Source organism: Ursus maritimus, unplaced genomic scaffold (genome assembly GCF_017311325.1).
Source record: "Ursus maritimus isolate PB19 unplaced genomic scaffold, ASM1731132v1 scaffold_24, whole genome shotgun sequence".
Lineage (NCBI taxonomy): Eukaryota > Metazoa > Chordata > Mammalia > Carnivora > Ursidae > Ursus > Ursus maritimus.
In genome coordinates, this window is record NW_024424897.1 from 43,460,333 (window position 1) to 43,466,332 (window position 6,000).

Sequence of the window (6,000 nt, forward strand, 5' to 3'; positions counted from 1 at the left end):
GAAGTAGAAAGGATTTTTAAAGCTAATAGGGAAGAGTGAGAGTGAAGCGGAAAGGACAAGCCTAGAATCGTAACGCTGCTTTCACTCCTACTCCGAGATGTAACTTTTCAGACTTGATTTTTCTACTTTGCTGTGTTGGATGACTTGCCTATACAGATGGGTTTTTCTTCCAAAATTGGGTTTTGGGCGTGTAGGTGAGAAGTAGATCAGAATTAGAAACAGGAGAGCTGAGAGCATAGGGTCCTGAGTTCAAGCCCCACTTTGGGCTTGTGGAGCCCACTTTAAAAAAAGAAAAAAGAGCAGAGTTGGGAGGTCAGCTAGAGTTCTGCTTGGTTTTTCATTTATGAATTCAGCAAAAGTTCAGTGGGCACCTGTCAGGTATTACTGGTCACTGTGCTAGGCGCTGGGGACACAGATGAAAAGTGCCCCGTCCATGCCACCTTGAAGTGTCCATGATCAAGGTTGGGGAGAGACACTGGTGAATCCTGGAAGAGAGGTATGCAACGGTTTAGTGAGGAACAAGGGAATAGTCTTCTTAAGGAAATCGAAAGCTCAGAGAGGAGGCAGCCCTTCTGCCAAATCTTAAAGGAGTCATTCCTTCACTTAGAGGCATTTATTAAGTGTCTACTAAGTGCCCGGCACTGTTTAGAAACCGGGGAGAAATGGTAAATGTGATAGGCAAGTTCCTGGTCTCGTGGAGTCTAGTGTAAGGAAGAAGACAATAAACAGATCAACAAATACATATATAAGAAATTATCAAGCGTGGTTCATGCTGTGATAAAAAGCAGGCAGAGCGATAGAACTTGACAGCATGGGGAGGGGCTCCTTTAGGTGGGTGGTCGGGGAAGGTCCTGTGAGGTACTTACCTATAAACCGAGACTTGGTACCTGTGAAGGGGCCGGGCTTGTGGCAGTCTGGCAGAGCACTGTTTGAGGCAGAGTAAACCGCTAGGTAAATCTTCCAGGATGACAGGGAAAGAAGGTCATTCTAAGCACAGGACAAAGGCTCAGAGATGAGAAACACAGAGTGTGCGCAGGGAGCATGGCCTCCTAGGAGATGGGGCTAAATGGGTTGGCAAAGCAATGTTCTCTGGGCTTGCAGACTCCAGTTTTTTGGATAGCACACGCCTTGCAGTGAAATATTTTCCACACGACGATTTTTCACTGGGCTTAATTTTAAGCTTGTATACGCTCAAAATATTATGCACATATCCTAGTACTGATCTTAAATAAATTAGGTTTTAGTAGTGTTTGTCATATAAATAATAAATATAGAGGTTTTAATGTTTCTTCTTCACACTCTAATGGGCATTACTGCAAACCCTTTGGGGATGTGCGCACCCTGTGCTGGAGACGGTGACTCTAGGCAGTGGGTGTTCATTCAGGGACTCTCGTCAGGGTCATGACTGGATCAGATTCACATTTTAAAAATTCCATCTGGCAGCAGTATGGAGGATGGAAGGCAGAACTGGAAGGCAGGGAGACCAGTTAGCAGACTCCTGTGATGGATCACTTAAGAGGGACAAGGAGAACCTGAGGGAACACTGGGATGGAGAGAGCAAGATCGGAAAGCTTTTTAGGAGTCAGAAGACAGAATTTGGTGGTTGAAAGGATGCAGAATCGAAAATTCCCTCACTTACTGAGCAAAAAACACCTCCTCTGCCTAGCTCTCTGAGAAATCTGGGGCTAGAAGATGAACAAGGTAGATGTGGTGCTTACCAGTATAGAACTTCCAGTCTACCTTGATAGGTAATAATTGCACCATTAACAGATTAACAGTACGTTATTATGACTCCACAATGACTCGTTTGTATGATTATTATTACTCGTTGCTTGCTCTCAAAAGAGTCCTAAGTTCTGCTACGACTATAATAATAGTTAACATTTATTGAGCGTACCAGACACCATTCTAAACATTGAATGGTGATATGTTCACCACCTTGTTAACATGCTTGGTTTTTTGTTTTTGTTTTAAAGATTTTATTTATGTATTAGAGAGAGAGAAATCACGAACGGGGGGGGGGAAGAGTAGAGGGAGAAGCAGACTCCCCACTGAGCAGGGAGCCCAACTCAGGATTCGATCCCAAGACCCCGGGGATAATGACCCGAGCTGAAGGCAGACGCTTAACCAACTGAGCCACCAGGTACCCCCAACATGCTTGTTTTATGATGAGAACAAGGAGGCACAGAGGGAGAAAGAATGCTCAGCTTAAATGTGATAGCGTTGCCGTGAAGGAAGCGTGCTGAGTACTGTGGAAACAGAGCACACGCAGCCTTACTTACTAAGTCTGAGGGATCCAGAGAGACTTCACAGGAGAAATGGCACTTCAGCTGCACGTTACGCACCAAATGAAGGGTTTTGAACTTTGATTTCCAGCCTGCCGACTGGATGGATGTTGCCACCTTTACCCTAAACTGGGAGTAAGGAGGAAGGGTAGGCTTCAGGGGTAAGTAGGGTTGGAGGAGTAGGGTGTAAGAGTGACCCAAGTTTTGGACATTTTGGGGCCATCCAAGTGGAAATATGTACTTGGATATTTGAGTCTGGGGCTCACAATCCCCATAATTGTTAATATTTTGGCACATGTTCTTTCACACTTTCTAATGGACATACTAATTTTTAAAAATAAGTTGGAAAAATGCCATGATTCTCTGTGATTGTCTTTGAGGTTTCACAGATAACCTTTAGAGCTCATTGTTTTCTGTGGAAGGAATTCTAGGAATTAGCTGGAGATAGAAATTTGGGAACAACTGGTATAAAGACAGCAGTTTTAGCTGTAGAAATGGCATCTGCCCCACCCTATCAAGAAGGCTGACTCATCAAAACAAAAATAACTGTTAGATTTGGAGATTATACAGGAAACCACCAGGTTCTGAGTTCTTCCGGGTATGTTTTTGTATGTATTTGATTTGATTTTTTTTAAAGATTTATTTTTATTTGTTTGAAGAGATAGAGACAGCCTTCGAGAGAGGGAACACAAGCAGGGGGAGTGGGAGAGGAAGAAGCAGGCTCCTAGCGGATGAGCCTGATGTGGGGCTCGATCCCAGAATGCCCGGATCACGCGCTGAGCCGAAGGCAGACGCCTAACTAAGCCTGCGCCACCCAGGCGCCCCTGTGTGTATTTGATTTTAAACAACTGAAGGTAGCACTAGACATTTGTCATAACACAGATTCAGTTACATGTCTTGTCTAATTATGCCTCCATTACATGATAATGTGTAGTAAAGTTTCTTTTTTTCTTTTTTTTAAAGATTTTATTTATTTGGTGCTCGAGAGAGCGGAATCGGGGAGGGCCAGGGGAGAGGGAGAAGCAGGCTCCCTACTGAGCAAGGAGCCTGATGTGGGACTCCATCCCAGGACCCTGGGATCGGGACCTGAGCCGAAGACAGATGCTTAACCACTTAACCGATTGAGCCACCCAGGCACCCTATAGTGACGTTTCTTAACAGACTAAGAAAATTTTCTTAACAGACTACCTTTATTTCCCCAATCCTGGATTTACATTTAGCAGTTCATTTTCCAACCCAGATTCCCATGAACCTTAACGGAAAGGCAGTAGAAAATAGTGGCATGATTTAGAATTTCTTTCGCGTCTTGATAGACCTTGGGTAAAACCCACCTACCTCATGGACCTATACTTCTGAATCATGAGTTTAGAATATTTAAAGTAGATGTCAGTAGATCAAGAATAAATTTAGTGCCACTCTAAGGAGGAGGAGGAGGATGCGTAGGTGGGTTCTGTTGAGTAGCAGTTACTTGCAGGTCTGTGGTTGCCTGGAGGTATCTGCCTGGAGGCAAGGAGATCCCTGGATGTTTCTAACTCAGGAGGTCCAAGTGGGAGGAACTCAGTTTTCTGTATTTAACAGGGCTCTCTGGGTAGTTCAGAAGAGTAGCCGGGTTTGGTACCAATGATCTGGAAAACTTTTCTGGTCTCCTAGCAGAAAACTGAAGATAATCATTTGTCATGTTTTCATAAGAGGTTTGATTAGGGGAATCTATCTAGGTCTATTAAAAATGAATATAAAACTAATATAACTAAGAACTTTGAAAGAAGACTTATGTGAAGCTGTTTCTAAAGAATTTTTAATGACCCCCAAAATGCTCTGGGTCTGGGTTGTTAAGTGAAAACTGTAAGATGTCAAATTGTTTATCATCCCAGTTTAATTTTTTTTAAGCCACATGTTTGCTTAGAAGGAGCAGTAGAAAGCAATATACCAAAACGCCAATGGTGATTATTTTCTAATGGAAGTGCAGTGGGAGGGTTCTGTATTTTCTGTAATCAGCAAGAATTGCTTTTACATTCAGGAAAGACTTTTTACACCTGAATGGCTCAGTTGGTTAAGCGGCTGCCTTCGGCTCAGGTCATGATCTCAGGGTCCTGGGATTGAGCCCCCCCATCAGGTCCCTGTTCAGCAGGGAGCCTGCCTCTCCCTCTCCCTCTGCCTGCTGCGCCCCCTGCTTGTGCTCATTCTCTGTGTCAAATAAATAAAATCTTTAAAAAAATACTCAGGAAATACTTTTCAATAATTAAAACATTTTTAAATGATAAAACTGTACAACCACATTGTAACTAACTAGGTCGGTGATTCTCAAAGAGGAGCAGTATCCCCTCCAGCCAGGGTCTCCAGTCCGCATTCCTCTTTGTTGTTTCTGAGCCTCCCTGCCCCACGTCTTTAGTGGCATAAACGTCCCTCGAGTAAATGTGGCCTGATTTATTTTAACTTTTCTACTATGGCCATTTAGGTCATTCCCTGCTCCCTTAAATGCAGTTGAATATCTGAAGGCATAAATATTTTGAATCATTTTTCTTAGAAAAATTGTATGGCTTAAGCAAGACCTTAAGGAGTATTAAATTTAAGAATTGGTTACTCTGACACCCAGATCAATATTTACTGTTGTGGAATGACCTCCAAGTTATATTGTTAAGTGAAAAAAGTACGAGGCAAGACAGTGTGCTTTATCTAAAGCAGGGGACGTAAGTTATGGATGTGCTTTAAATACATAGACTGTTTCTGGAAAGGTGCAAAAGGAACTGGCTCAGAGCCATTGCCTCTCTGGAGAACTGGGGAAGACGGGCAGGACAGGGGGAGAGGAAGCCTTGCTTTTCACTATTTCTTCTTGTGTACTATTTGGATTTTTGGTCATGTCTCTATTTTACCAATTTCAAATAGATTACTATTTTTTTGTTAACATTTTATTATTTATTTGAGACAGGTGGAGAGAGAGAGAGAGCATGAGTGGTGGGGAGGGGCTGAGGGAGAAGACTTCCTACTGAGCAGGGAGCCCGACTCGGGGCTCGATTCCAGGGCCCCGAGATCATGACCTCAGCCAAAGGCAGACGTTTAACCCACTGGGCCACCCAGGTACCCCTAGATTACTATTTTAAAATTTTGGTATAATTATCCATTTTCAGAAAACATGCAAGAATCGTACAACAAATTCATGGCTACCTTTCACCCAGATTCTCCAAATATTAACATTTTTTTAAATTGTTCTTTTTAAATACCAAAACAAAAAAATGTTTTTAAAGGAACAGGTTCCAGCAGAGATAGGGTAGGAACTGTCATGCCCAGTTTACACATGAGGATGTATAATTCAGAGAGGCTGAACAGCTTGGCCTCTGTACGTTGAGCAGGTTTGTAGCGGCAGAGCTGGGCCAAATCTACGTCCTCCGACAGACTCGGCTCCTGTTACCACAGTGGTGACTTATGCCCAGGCTCATTTCAGAATGACTTGACAGTGGATTTCTCAATTAAAATACCTTCTCTTTTTTGAGATTTATCTTCACCTCAGTCTGGATTTCTGAAAATTGTGAGTAACCATTGGCTTTGTCAGAACAGTAGACAAGATGTAAATGGCCTGGTCTGACATCTCAAACACTTGTGACCTTGTTCTTGGCAGGCTCCCGGCCTCCTCCTGCCACCAGAGGTTGCTGGTAGCAATTTATAAGCACTGTTCCTGCATCACCCCCGATTCCTTCTCAGGTAAAATACCTGTTGAGGG

At 43.2% G+C, this 6,000-nt stretch overlaps 1 protein-coding gene across 5 annotated transcripts in view; it reads left to right on the forward strand.

Moving 5' to 3' along the window:
- Positions 1-6,000, forward strand: part of VPS53 (VPS53 subunit of GARP complex) — a 142,610-nt gene that overhangs the window by 2,537 nt on the left and 134,073 nt on the right. The window lies entirely within an intron of this gene.